At 49.8% G+C, this 15,084-nt stretch overlaps 1 pseudogene; it reads right to left on the bottom strand.

Annotated features, from left to right (window-relative positions):
• Positions 1 to 292: 292 nt before the first annotated feature.
• Positions 293 to 14,743, bottom strand: LOC119061432 (peptidyl-prolyl cis-trans isomerase FKBP4-like; annotated as a pseudogene).
• Between the last annotated feature and the right edge of the window lie 341 nt (positions 14,744 to 15,084).

Raw genomic sequence — 15,084 nt, 5'->3', positions numbered from 1 at the left:
TTTTTCCATTGGTATAAGTGGAGGACCCACAGCCCCATCTGCCCAGGTGACCCCCACCCTGGAGCATAGAATTCCAGAGCTCTATGGACATAATTTGAAAACCATTATTAATGACCCCAGTGGAGCAAGATTTAAAATTAGAACTATCCTGAAACTGTAGAATATATGGCCACTTAACCAAACTATAGAAAATCCTTCAGAGATTGAGAAACTTGGAGGCACCCTCAAAGAGAGCACCCTACCCCCCCCCCACACACACACACGTGCCCAGGGGCCCTGCCCCTGCTTTTGCCTGAAGGAGAAGAGCTGCTGTCAGCCTCCTGGGCATCGTGACCTGTAGAGACCAAGGTCTGTGGTGGGGGTGAGGGAGCACTGCCCAGCACTGTTGGAGCTGGGGGAGGTGGCAGTGGGGGTGCTATTAGCACCTCATCTTCTAGGTCTGAAACAAGTATGAGAAACGTGAGGTATCTGAGGAAGAAAGTGGCCCAACTCCCATTCCTGGCTCTGGCTCCCCTGGCTCCAAAGGCTTGACCACCTCTGTAGGTAGGCAGGCAGCTCTGGAATGGTGCCTGGGGCAGAGTGGGCAATGCCATGGCCCAGATCTGCTCTGTAACTTAGGTCATCAGTGATGCCTGGCAGGTCAGGCAGCTGGCATGGCACGTCAATCTCATGCACTTGGCCCAGGTCAGGGCCAAGTAGTAGTTCTCTGGAACCTGCAGGATTAGGTGGGGGTACATGAGCTGGAGTGCTGCAGGTTGGCCTTGGAGCAGTCCCAGAGCTGCTTCTCCCATGTGAGCTGTTTGCTGACCTGCTGATGGCAGACAGCCAGCTGGGCCCTGGAGGCTTTGTTGCTGGGGTACAGCTGCAGGACCCTCTGGAAGTCAGCCCATGCCAAGTCAATGTCATTCACTGCCAGATGGGCCTCTCCGGCATGGAAAAGGCCCTTCTCATTATTGCTGTCTAGCTCCAGGACTGCATGAGGACAGAGAAATCTACAGTGAGACCTCAGGCCCTGTAGCTTCTCTGGCCAAGACTAGGTTTCCAAGGTACCCTCAGCAGGATGGTGGGGAATGAAAATGGCTGGTTCTGCCTGTAAAAGAATGCATCTTGGGACATTAAATGGAAAAGCCCAAGGTCTACAAAGGAATCTCTTCCGGTCCAAGAGGTAGAGAGGGAAGACAGGTCTTCAGATGGAGGTCTTCTTATTCTCTTTAGAATAAGGCAGGTATGTAAGAGGGAGAGGCTAAGAACTGGAGTGAAGCAAACACTTAAGTAGCTCTTCCCATCCTGTGTGTCCTTCTAGCTCTGGGTCACCTGCCTCCTTCCACTGAAGTGCATACTTCTCATCCCCTGCCTCTGGGTCCTGAATTGCTGAGCTCCCAATGGTCCATCCTGCTTATTCCTACCTTAGTTACTGAGGGCAAGTTTTAGACATGCTGGCAGCTCACTGCCAACCTCGCCTGTGAATGTTGCTCCCATACTTCTTTAAAGGGGCCTCACCTTGTTCCAGTCCTCAGTAGCAGCTGAGAAGGCCTGTAGTTTCAGATGACAAATGGCCAGCTTGAGATGGGAAGCTAGCTGAAGAACCCATGCCTTCTGTGCATCTTCATCAGAGAAACCTGACTCGTCTTCCAGCCAGGGTACAATCTTCTCATACTGCAGTAAAGCCTGCTCATCCTTGCCTTCCTAGAATGGGAGGGAGGCTCAGATACACAGCACAGGCTCAGTGGCACTAGGTTGTCATACCCCACAGTCATCAGTGACCCATGGGCCTAAGAGAGTCCTGCCCATCCCTACCCTCAATGCCCCCAGGCAAGACCAGCTGTCTTGTACTAAGTGAAGACTGCAGGTGTCACTTGTCCACTCCATGGCAGAAACTGACCCCAGCCATTGGCAGGCAAAGGTGGGCCCAGAGGAGCCCTCCCTGAGCATGTCCTCAGTACCATGGCTGCTGGCTCACCTTTAAGAACACAGTGGCCGGCTCTTTCACTATGGAGTTCTGTTCCAGCTTCTCCTCTGAATTCATCTCCCAAGACTCCTTAGCCTGCCATCCCCCAAGGGAGAAACGCAACTGTGAGCAACCCCAAAGAGTCACCTCCAGGGTGGGAGGCGACTTCAGGATGGGGAGGACCTTGAGCCAACTCACCTTCCTAAAACTCTGGAGGTGCATTTCCTATTTCAGGTCAGTGTATTACAGAAAACAACCCAGGCGCTTTCAGATGTATGGAGTGGAAGTTTATTTTCACACGTGTCAGCCCAGAGGAGTCAGTATCCAAATTCTGGGCCCCAATCAGTGGGGAGTAATGGCTTATATAGGATGAGGGGGGGCAGTCTGTCACTCAGACCCTTACTTCTGGCACGAAATCAGGAAGCAGCTTACAGAAGCAAGAAAGCAGAACTGCTGATGGGAGTTAATATGAATTTCTTTATTCTTACTCCTCAGCTACTTAGTTACTTGCTCTCCCTGATCCTGTTGACTCACCAGCTAGCTCCCCTCCTGGGAAGGCTGCTACATTCCCCCCCTTTTGATGCTTGACAGTGCTGTCAACTGCTCTAGCATCACTTTATGGTTATTCTTGTACATCAGGAGGGCTGTTGTAATCTCTGATAAGGGTATCACTGGAGGGACAGGATCCTGGCAGTTGTCCTGTGGGTAACTGTTGCTTCTAAGTTCTGGACTATAATCCACCGGATACAGGGGCCAAAGCTTAACCTAAGAAGATAATAATTAAGGGTCCTAGAAAGGGAAATAGACACTGGAGCCAGGCTTGAGGATTTATTCCTCAATTTCTCTAATTCTAATTTTCTGTTTCTTCAGTGCAGCGGTTTATATTCTCTCTGATTTCTTTAACTTTCTTAGCTATGATCGCTGACTGGTTTACATAGTAGCAACAATCCTCTCCTAGGAACGTACAGGTCTCCCCTTTCCCTAGATTCAAAGTGTTAATGAGGTTTCTTTCCTCATTATTTTTCTTCTTCTGTGATTTACTATCAGGGAGTGGTTCTGAAACCCCTCTTTCTTTCTGGAATCATATACAGGACAATGGACGAAGGTCTCATCTTCTTGTAACTGCTTCTGGCTGGACATGGACCTTGTCCTACCTGCCCTTGGGTCAGGGGTACCCTGAAAGAGAAGGGGGGTGCAGCACGGAGGGAGTCCTTCCTACAAGGGGAAGGACCTTACAGAGTCCTGGTCAGTTGGCTGTCACCAGGAAGTCGCAGGCTTGGCATCCAAAGGCTGGCATTACTGGACCGTTGGCCTTCTGGTCAGGTCATATTCAGGAGGTGACAGATTGGGTAAGAAATTGGAAGCACAGTTAAATCATAACTATTAAATGACAAAGGCAGGGACTTCAGTAAAGAATGGCTAGTCTAGTGGAAGGTGTACAAGGCATACTATACCTATCTCAGACTCTTGTGGCCTACTATACTTCACTTGGTTGAGGGGAATACATTAGGATTTCCCTCCTTTTAGATTTCTGAGCTATTTCTGTCCAAGCTATCAAGACAGAAAAGGTAAAATCAGTTCTAAAGTGCAGCCCACAGACCGCCCCAACCCTTTTATTAACTTAACTCCTTAGTTCAATCAAACCGTTGAGTCTCAGGGGGCGATGACAAAGATGGGCTCCTTAAGTGAGGCCTATACTACAACCAATCACTCATAGGCATAGGCATACGCCCTATGAAAACAGAAGAATATACAGGTTAATTTATAGAACAATTTCTAAACCAGTCTCTGTGCTTGTGAGACTGTCTTTTGAGAAGATATTCTGTGGCAAGGTCCTTCCTGCAACGACATTTACAGTGGCAATTTGACAGGTCCTTTGGACCTGTAAATTGTACATCTTCGGTGATTTCACAAACCTAGTTTTAACTCTTTAATGAAAATAAACCTTCAAGACAGTTAGCTGCGCGACTCTGATGTCTAATACTGAGCATTGTGATTTTCTTTGAACTACAATTTTTCTCCTTAAGATCACCCTCACTGTTATTATAAGGACTACTCTGGGTCCCGCTTTTGATTTTGACTGTTTGTTTGCATAAACATACCAAGAGCAGCCTGGATCACTTATGATTCTTAAGTCTGCTTTGCTGGAACTTACACAGGGAACCTTCAGATTGACTTCTCAGTCTGCCCCTTGGGGCACAGAAGCAGGACCACACATCTGCCATCTGGCTTCACCTGTACCAGTTGTTTAACTCAAATCCTTGAGCCTCTATTGTGCTTATAGGTTCCTTTTTAGCCATCTTTCAGGAAAGCAACCTTCGTTCCTTCCCTGGAGAGGCTGGCACGAACCACACAACTAACCAAAGTACCAGGCTTTTCTCGTGGGCTTTTGCTAGCTTTACAAGTCAATCCCAGTTCCTCAGAGCTTTCTGGTAATGACCAGAACCCATACATGCCTCCTTCAGGTGTGACATTCCAGGCAAAGTCCTGACTAACAAAATCACTATTAATGACTGGTCTTATTGGATTTATGCAAAGAAACCTTATGTCATCATCACTTACTCTTTCAGAATGTCAAATTCTGGAGGGATCAGGTAGGCAGAAAAATACAAAGCATGATGGAAAATCCTTTTCCTTCTGATACCCACTAAGATTGCATCTCCATGCCTTATACCTGCTATTATCAACCCCACATAATTCCTTTCCAAAGTTTTTGCAAACTTCTACAACTTTCCACACACTTTCTTCATTTACCTATCTTATACTTTCCCTTGTTCACTTTCTTACAGAGTATAAAGTTTCAAACTTTTCTAGAATCCTCAACCTCCTTTTCAGAGCAGATACAGAGCAAAATCCAAAACACAGAGTTCTGAAACAATACACAGGTAGAGGCATTCTTTTGCACTAATGTGTCCACTGGTGCCTGGCAGAGACATGCTTCTTCAGTCCCGGTCTTATGGCAGAGACATGTTGCTTTGCCTCAGGCTGAAACACTTATCAGCCCTAAACGATGCTTCCTGGGTCCTGGGTGGCAAAGGCATCCTCCCCAACTGGCTACAGTGACCTTTTCTAGGTCTTCAGTACACAGGGTTTCTGATCAGAAACAACCAATGACAGAGAAATTCGCTCTTTTTCTATAAAACCAGAAAACAAGTAGTTGAGGTTTCTTTTACTCTCGGTTTAAAACTTTTACATCCTTTATACATATTTCTACTCATCTAGAGTTAACCATTACTCGCTTTTAATCTTGGTCCCTTTCCCACACTGGGAAGGACTATATTTAAACTCAGTACTTGAACTCAGTATGTGGCAGCTAAAAGTCCCTAGATTCACAGGGACATTTTGCACCTTTCTGAAGCTTAGACCTTGCAAACACCTGATAAATCAGATGGTCACTCTTGGACCTCAGTTTATGACCTTTAAAACCAGTGCTATTCCTATCAGAACCACACAGTAGCAGCAAACAGCTCATAATCTGAAAAGAAGCCTTATCCAGTTCTAAGATGGTGACACCCATGCATGCTCTGTCCTCCAGGTGGGGCACTCACGTGGCTCATCCATTTTACCTAAAATGGCAGTACCCCGACTCTGGTTCCACCCACCTGCGAAGGTCCCAGGGTTCCAGTTTCAGGAACCCCATAAATCCCCAAGGCCCCTTCCACCTGTGGATGTGGAGGCACCACAAAGCCACCCTCCAACCACTGGGGTGGTTTACTGCGGCTGCAGTCACCAGTGGAGGTGGGGCAGAGGTCCCACTCACCTCTGAAGGTGGGGGCCCTGCGGCTCCATTTTTGGGAGTCAAGGAAGCTCTGCCAACCCCTGGTTCAGTGGGTGAGCAGAGCCCACTTTGCAGAGGCTGTGAATCTATGGTGGAGACCTCCCCACCTGTAGGGCAAGAAAAGCTGTAGTGGGCCTCACCTCCCCAGAAGGCAGCGTCACCACTGGAGTTCCCGCTCTCTGGGGTCAGCAGGCAGTGTGTCTACCCTGCCCTGACCTGTGTCCCTTCTTCATGGACACCCGGCACCCTGTCCTGGCCAGCAGCTTGAACAGCTGGCAAGAGCCCTTCCAGCACCTGTCTCAGGTTGATGTGGCTGAAAGGAGGTCATCTACACACCGCAGTAACACTGGGCCAGTCTTCTTCTCAGTGAATGATTTTAGATCTCTGGCCAGGGCCTCTCCGAGGGGAGTGGGAAAGTTTCTGAAGCCCTGTGGCAGTCTAGTCTGGGTCTAAGCCACCTAACCTGAGGACTGTAGGCGCTTGTAACCCTGGTCTTTGTCACCCACCAGTGGGCATTTTTTCCTTTTCCTTTTTGGGGCTTTCTCTTTTCCAGTACCTCTTCTCTCTGCAGTAGGCGCACTGGTCTCGTTCTATGCTCCAGTGTGCCAGTCTATTTCCTTTCTTGAGCTGTATGAGCAATCTGGTGGCTCCCTGCTCCTGGGAGGTATCTGGTTTCCCAAAGGACCCACTGCCAGAGCCACCAGCACAGGCCCAGGAGGTCTTCACAGCTCACTCCTGGCTCAATCATGGGGGCTTGGCTGGAGCAGCCCTGCTTGTCTCTTCGGCAACCCGTTTAGCAGGACCAGGTGCAGGGGGCCATGTGGGCCTCAGCCACCTCCCATTCCTCCAGTGAGGGGGGGGGGGTGTCACTGCCTGCTGTCTCACTGCTCTGTTATACTGGGGCATATTTTAGAAAGTCCTACCCCTTTGAATAGGGTCTCTACTCCACCGCCAGAGACCGGCAGGAGCCAGAATCTAGGTCGCAGATGAGGGTCTTTGCTTCCCTGTGTCTGGCTGAGAGTTTCCAGAGCATATAGGGGAGACAGACTGATAGGTGGCTCTTCCTCTGGCTCTCCTTTGAAAATGGAGGCGGCGTGTTCCTCTTGATCGGGTGACTAAAACACTGGATTGTACTACTTTTCTCCTACTGCCAGCCTTTCCTACTGTCTTAGGCTTCTGACCTGCACCCTGATAACATGTCCTGCACTAATTCCTGCCAGCAGTCTATATAAACATACTGATTGGGGTGTCCTGGCTTGCCTGTTACTATGAGGTGGACTGCCCTAATTATACCTAAGTTCAGTGTTCCTTCAGGGGGCCAGCCTACTCCAAATGTTGGCTACTTAGAGGTGCAAAAGACCTCTGACTGACCGGCATCTATGCTTGGTTCCTGGCCCCAGAATCACTCAGAGTTTTGCAGCATGCAATCTAACACAGTGGAAGGTCCCCCGCCCATGGTGATCCTCCCAGCACGACGCAGAAAAACAAAGGGAAAGGGGGTTTCATTTCGCCCACCTAGCCTCCCCCCTCTCGGGGAGCTTGGGTCTGTCTTAGCTAAGGCTGCCTGCGTAGAATCCGGGTTAAACTCCCAGCCGTTATGCCATATGACAGACTGAGTAACCGCAGGTTGGGGCCCACTCTGGCTCCATAGGTTTTTCACCCGTGGAGCCACAAACACAGTCACTCCTACAAACACACAGACAAACATCCAAGAGTTTGTACAGTCCCACTCAAGTAGGACTGCCCAGGTTGGGATACGTTTCCCCTTCCAGATAGCCAGTTGGCCTCCAGAGGACTTATGGCTAATTGCCTGCCTGGGAGGTGATCAGTCTCTCTTTCCACCCCAAGGGGTGGGTCTGATCTCGGGCTCTGGTTCCCGGGGCACTTATCCGTCGGCGCCTTCTCAGATTCAGATAGTTCCAGTCCGCACCCCGCCTTCCCGGGTTGAAGAGTGGTCCGGAGGATGACTTCCACAGAGCCCGGGCTGTCCAGAACCTGAAATCACCGGGACGCAAGCTTCCCTTCGGCCACCGGGCTCCCTCTCAGTCACTCCCCCGCACCTTCACCGGAGGCAAAAAAAGGCCTGCTCAAGTGAGTGTTTCCCAGTCAGGGATCCAAAATGTTACAGAAAACAACTCAGCTGCTTTCAGGTGTATGGAGTGGAAGTTTATTTTCACCTCCGCGGACCCAGAGGAGTCAGTATCCAAATTCTGGGCCCCAATCAGTGGGGAGTAATGGCTTATATAGGGTGAGGGGGGGCAGTCGGTCACTCAGACCCTTACTTCTGGCGAGAAATCAGATAGCAGCTTACAGAAGCAAGAAAGTGAAACTGCTGACAGGAGTTAATACAAATTTCTTTGTTCTTACTCCTTAGTTACTTAGTTACTTGCTCTCCCTGATCCTGTTGACTCACCGGCTAGCTCCCCTCCTGGGCAGGCTACTACAAGCATTTGGTGGGAATTGGAACTTTTCCTTCCCAACACTGCCAAAAGTAGGGTTGTGGGGGCAGAAAAAGCCCCTACACCATCTCATCAGCAGTTAACCTGCTCCTCATGGAAAAGACTTCCTGTTTCCCAAAAAGTACCTCCATGTCCTGTGTGGAAGAATCTTCCCTGACCTCCAAACACATTACTTGTTCTCTTTGTATCTTACACACACTTGTGACAGCTCATGCTGTACATACACTGGCATGATTACTAAATGAACTGGCATCTCGCTGAAAATGAGTCAGCAGGAACAATGTCTCTGAGAAATTAGAAATTGTCTGCATTGTGCATGGCACAGAGTAAGTGTGCTTCTATAAATATCGCCAATAGGTGAGCGAACCAATGAAACACAAAAACCTTGATGTCGGTGAGGGAGAGAGTCTGTAGCAGCCATGACTGAAAAGACTATGCTTTTATCCAAGGAGATGTAGACAGTTGTGGCCACATTCCTAAATACAGTGAAGAGACCCTAACGGCCTATGTTTGGTGTACCCAGAGGCACAGTGAGCAAGAATGAGGCTGTGGGAATAGTGAACATGTACCAAGGAAAGGGTATCATTTAACTCACTGTGGACATTTAGATCTCTGACCTCAGTTCACATTCATGCTCTGTCAAGCCCACTCCTCACCTGGGCTGGAGGTACACATGGAATGTCCTCCATTTTTCATGTGCTGAATGGCTTTCTCCAGACTCTGCCCCTTGGCCATCTCAAAGCAGAGCTCCTGCTGGTCAAAAATCTGGTCCTTGTAGTACCCTTCCAGTATGACTGGCATGCAGGAAAGGCAATGTACCAAGTGCATGAGCGAGGAGGAGGCAACTGAAGAAGGATGCCATCAGCATTCCTGTATGGTCTCATCACTTCCTGCCTCCAAGACACCCTGGTGTTCTCAGACTTGGAGGGATGATAAAAGGGTATGTTCCAATTCCTCATTTTACAGACAAGAAAAGAGGATAGGAGAAAGGATGCCGTGGGGGCAACTTCCCTCGCAAGTCCCCCCGTGTGCCACGGATGAAAGTGAACATGACTGAGACATGACATGATCTGCTAGGGGAGGACAAGTGAGAAGTGGCCAGTTTCTCAGGGGAAAAAGGCCAGCAGTGGCCAGTTTCTCCGAGGAGAAAAAGGCCTCGAGTCCCCTCCTCCAGGGCCTTTTATTGGGTTGTAGTACACAGGAATACAGGGCGGCAAGGATCAAACAGTAGATAACATTTCAAAGAAATCTGAGGGCTTACTATGAGTCCAAGTCTGTCAGGAACAGAGTTTTAGGGTTTCCTGCTCAAACCTTTAACATATGAATGAAAGTACTCTTTGCAGAGCAGATTTCACAGGTTTATCAGGAAATCTTTGTGATGCCAGATTTTTCCCCAGGATACGCTCTAGCAAGGCAAGGAGCTGCACCTATCCCCAACAGATATTCAGGCTTAAGAAGATCAGAGCCAGGAAGCACTTCTCCCAGAGAACATGGGGACTCCGGCTATGTCAAAGCTGGGAGGGGGGCCGAGAGTCCATTGTTTTTTGTTGCAGCTCCCCCCAAGTTCCTCCATGAAGGCCTCCCAAGTGATTAAGTCTGGCTTAGGTTGCCCCCCGCTGTGAGAGGTCTTACCTATCATTGACTTCCAACCAAGTTTTGGGGGCAGGGAGAGGAAACTGAGGCAGCGTTTGCTACCTGAGACAAGCTTTGTCTCCTGCAGCTCGAATTCCAAAGGTTTTCCCTTGCCCTTAGCCACAAGGGGTCGAGATATAATTCCTAGAACCAGGCAGAGCGGTCTACAACAAGAAGCAACCTGTCCAAAGCAACCCAGAGTCTAAGTATCAGAAACCAAATTAAAACCTGCCTACTGTCTTACCCTCCACCACAGTACCCTCGTGGGCCTGGCATAGCCTTCATCTCAAGTCTGTATTCTCCAGATGATTCTCCCGTCTTCTTCCTCTGTTAGGTCCTTTCCCTTGAACTCACGCCACTCTACTTGTGGGACAGGGCGTAAGACAACAAGTCCTGTCAGCACTAAGTTGTCAACGGTAAGACACAATTTCTCTCTCATTTAGAAGAGTCCCTCCTAACTGCCAGACAAGGTCTGACCAGGAGGGCAGCCACACTAGGAGTGAACAAAGTGGCACTTTTGCTAAGTTCTCAGGATTTGCCCTGTTCTCAACTTTGGTAGAGGTGGGCAGACCACCCAGATTTCAGGTAACCTCAGGACATCGATCTATTTGCTCCCTGCTCTGCACAGCAAGGACAGGTTCTAGTCAATCCTAGCTCAGCTACTTGAGAAGCCCAGTTGGACAGCATTAGAAATGACCCAACATCTTTCAGCAGTCTTCTGAACATTCTCCAAGTCATTAGTGGTGATTAGGGCTCAACTATTTACAGACTGACCAGTGTTAAGTTCCACCTCCTCAGAGGAAACTTTTTCACACCTCCCTGAACCACAGGGGGAGGCATCTCCCCCCTCCTCTTATCTCTAGGCACCAACGTTCTATACTGTCATTTATGACTGCATACACATTCTGACTTCCTGGCTCCTTTTGGTTCAAATCATACCCCATTTCCTCTGGGCACTGCTCTTGAGATAAACATGTCTCTGCCCATACAGCCTCGAGTCTAAAGAGGGGTTCATGGCCATCTCTTCCCACCTGAAACCTCCATTGTTACCCTCTGTTTTGGCAGCAGCAAGCTGTGGGCACAGCAAAGCCAACTGCCCTGGCCATTTCTTTTGTCCCTTAAGGTCAGACCCTTAGCTTTAGCTACATTGTCTCTAAGAGGCAGGAGGGACTGGAGAGCAGCCAGGCCCTGAGGTGAGGTAATGCTGGCTCTTTGCCTAGCTCCCTGGCTGGACGCTTACCTCAAACACAAACATGGCCTTGGAAGGGGTTTGTGGAGGGCTACCTGCCCAACTGTGGACGTATTCTGGCTTGTGGGTGAGGCTGAATGCTTCTCCCAACCTCGGGGTTGCTACAGCAGCATCCCAAGCCTTGATGATCTTCCCTTTCTGTAGGTACAGAAAGGAAACACATCCTTCCTCCTTGGCAGGGAACTGACTCTGGGCTCCATGGCTCCAGGGTATAATGCCTGAGGGGAAGCTGGACACTCTTTAGAAGTAGAAACAGGTGGCTGCAATCAGTACTGTCATCTCAGACCTCCTAAAAAACAAACCAACAAACCAAACTGTTCAAATCTAAAACAAAGACGTTCAAAAAACAAGGCAGTCCTTTCTGAACAGGAAGTGAGGTCCTCAGAGTGATCAGAGCCAGGAGAGGAATCAGTGGAGTTACAGGACAGTGGGAGAAGAAGGAGCAACAGCAATAACAAAAGCAGAAGTTTGCACTAAACCATTCCTCCTTAAGCTTCTGAAAACATGATCCTTGCTTGTGACCTCTTACATCCTCCTGGAAACCTAGCTACCAAGCCTAGGTTTTGCTCACCTTTTCCTAGATCAAAGAATTTGTCTTTGTGGTCTGGACTGGAGGCAAACTTGGTGCCATATAATGACCAGCCAGTGTAGTGAATGAGGACTTGGTCCCCAGTCATGGGCATCTCTGTGCCTGTGCCCTCTCAGTTGATGACCTGGGAGGAAGGGGGAGAAGGTGAATACCCAGGGATGGGGGCAGAAAGAGGCACAAAACAGCCTGCACGTTCCTGACAGGTACATAGCGGGAGTCTCCTGCCTCCTTGTAAGTAGAGTCAAGGGACCAATATCAAAGAATTCTGATACAAAGCTTGGCTAGAAGCCAAATGACCTTCCCGACTTTCTTGAGATGTGACACAACTTGGTTTGAAAAGCTGCAGATAAGCCCTGGCCATGTAGCACAGTTGGTTAGAGTGTCATCTCGACACACCAAGGTTGCAGGTTTGATCTCCAGACAGGGCATATACACAAGCAGCAACCAATAAGTGGAACAACAAATAGGTCTCCCTGTTAAAACACACACACACACACACACACACACACACACACACACACACACACACACCAAAACAATAACAACAAAGAAAACAAACCCTGGAGACAAAAGACTTAAGTTCAAGTTTTTGATCTAGGACAGTCACTCGAACTCTCTCGACCTTATTTGGAGTGATGACCATCTCTGTCAGAGTCATTGGAGGACTCAATTGGTAAAGTTTATCAGCAGCAAAGGAAGAAGTGTTTACGCCCTATGTTCTCATTCTCCCTAAATGCCAGCGACCCTTGGATCAGAGACCCATTTGGAGATGAGGAGAGTAATGTGAGTAATGAAGTGACCAAAAGAAGGAATCTACCAGATTGTGGATGAGCACAGGGACTGCCAATCAGGCCCTAAACTAGGACTCAGGACGTGGACATTCCTGACTGGTAGGCTAGTTTAAGTCCTTTATTTCTGGGCTAAGAGTATTTCCCAGGAATTTATAAGTCCAGGCTTCTCTTCCTTAGCATTTATCAAAGGTCCCTCCATGGGCTACCTGGTAGGCCTGTCATTGCCCTCTAAAGGAAAGCTTCTGTGATAGAACAGATGGGTTTAAGGAGTAGAAAAGCTAAGGGAAAGGAGTGAAGGATAAAAGGAGAAATGACCTTTCCTAGAATAACAATCTGGTAGAAATCACTAGGACCCTGGACAGAGAAGGGGAAGCCACATGGCATGGGGAGAGCAGCTTGAGATTCCAAGATCTTAGGCCAGAGAGAGGTGTGAGGTGTCACATACATTTCTGGAGCAGATAGGGGCTGCTGGAGGTTTGCGTAGCCCATGCACAGTCACAGGCTCCCAAGCAAATCATCTCCTTTAGACCCCACACCCCAAGTCCCAGTTCAGGAAGGCAGGGTGGCTGGTCCAAGATGGAAGGAGGAACTATATGTCCCTCATTTTCACAGAGCTGAGGGAGGAGGAGACAGCGTGACTGAGCAGGTGACCTGGATAAGTCCCAGCCTTTAGAAAGGGATAAGGACAGCACGGAAGGTGTCAAAACCTTCCTGGAGGCCAGGTCCGGGGCAAAGTTGCACAGAAGCCTCTGGGCCAGGAAATGACTCTTGTGACTCACTTCTAGTCCTAGCTACTATTTAATTGCCAGAGGGTGGCGAGCTCTTGCGCCACCCATGATGGCAGCTCAGGGCCCTCCAGGCTGCAGCTGGCAGAGCTGGAGCTGGCAGCTTGGCTGCAGCTGCGTGGTTGGAGCGGGCCTGGTTTCCAGTGCATGCTGCCTAAGGGCCCTAGCTGCTGCTTAACTGCACTGCTGCACATGTACCTCCCCTATCCTTCCCCACCACCTCCCTCACCGAGCATGCCTTAGTTGTTGCTGCAGGGCTGGAGGCTTGAGCCCAGACCACAGACTTCTCAGAGAGCTGGAAAAATGGCCAATGCTAGGTCCCTGCACCTAGGCTGCCCCCTTCCGAGCCTGCAACCACCCTCAACTCCCAAACTATGCAGCCTGCTTCAAGAAGGCAATGCAATCAACCTATGGCTGCAAGACCACTCCACAACCAGCCCGGAGCCCGCTGAGGTGGCCATCCCTGTCCCATGCCTCCGCCCAGGGCTTTCAGCTCTGTGTAAGGGCGGCTGCAATGGGTGCTCCAATGTGGGGATGACTTCTTTGCGAGTCCCCCCAGTGCCACGGATGAGAATGAATATGACAGGGATATGATGTGATCTGCTTGGGGAGGAGGGATGGCAAATTTCTCTGGGGAGACAAAGGCCCACAGCGGCCAGTTTCTCTGAAGGAAAAAAGGCCCTGAGCCCCCTCTTCCATAGCCTTTTATTGGTTGTAATACACAGGAATACAGGGCGGCAAGGATCAAACAGTAGATAACATTTCAAAGAGATCTGAGGACTTAGTATAGGTCAGTGTCTGTCAGGAAGAGAGTTGCAGAAACTTTGGGAGACGTACTTATTTCCTCTTGGACCCTTATCATATGAATGAAAACACTCTTATCAGAACAGATTTCACAGGTTTATCAGCAAGTCTTTGTGATGTCAGATTTTTCCCCAGGGAATGCTCTGGCAAGGCAAGGAGCTGCACCTCTCCCCAGAAGGCATTCAGGCTTAAGGGGATTAGAGCCAGGAAGCACTTCTCCCAGAGAACATGGGGACTCAGGCTATGTCAAAGCTGGGGTGGGGGAGGCGAGAGTCCATTGCTCTTTGTTGCAGCCCCCCAAGTCCTTCATGGAAGGACTTTCAAGTGATCGAGTCTGCCTTAGGTTGCCCCCCACTGTGAGGGGTCTTACCTGTCATTGACTTCCAACCAAGCTCTGGGGGCAGGGAGATGAACTGAGGCAGCATTTGCTACCTGAGACAAGCTTTGTCTCCTGTGGCTCACATTCCCGAGGTAGTCATTCACTCATCCTCAAGCCACAAGGGGCAGAGATACAATTCCTGAAACCAGGCAGAGTGGTCCACAACACTCCAGACTTGGCTGCCCCCAGCAGACCCTGTGCTCCCGCAGCACCTTCACCCTCACCTTCAGCACGCCTTCATCATGCTTGGGACTGATATCCACTCTCTTGATTCCAAGGGGCGATGGCTGCACCCCACTCCCAGCCTTCTTCATCTCCTGGGCGGTCATGGCTGCTCTGAGCTCCATTTACTCCAGGAACTGGGCAGTGAGCAAGAGCCAAGCCCTCTGGGCCACCTGCCCGCCTACCCACCTGGGGTGGGGCCCGGGTTCTCAGCCGCCCACCTGCGAACTAAATAGTCCAAGGTTCAAGTCCCTCAGGCTCACAGCACACTTGCAGCCTGTAGCAGACTGAGCTCAGAACGGAGTAGATGGTACCTACTCCGAATGGTCCATGGAGCCATTGGTCCCACCTACCATGGAGGGAGGAGCTGGAAGGAGCCAGAGATGGAGCTTTTGTCCCAAGGGGTTGAAGTAGAGAAGTTTCTGCAGGTCGTGGTGGCTGCGCCGGT

This window comes from Artibeus jamaicensis, unplaced genomic scaffold (assembly GCF_021234435.1).
Source record: "Artibeus jamaicensis isolate MK-2021 breed Jamaican fruit bat unplaced genomic scaffold, CSHL_Jam_final contig_1028, whole genome shotgun sequence".
Classification (NCBI taxonomy): Eukaryota; Metazoa; Chordata; class Mammalia; order Chiroptera; family Phyllostomidae; genus Artibeus; species Artibeus jamaicensis.
Note: the sequence above shows the minus strand (reverse complement) of the source record. Positions and strands in the feature narration are given on the sequence as shown.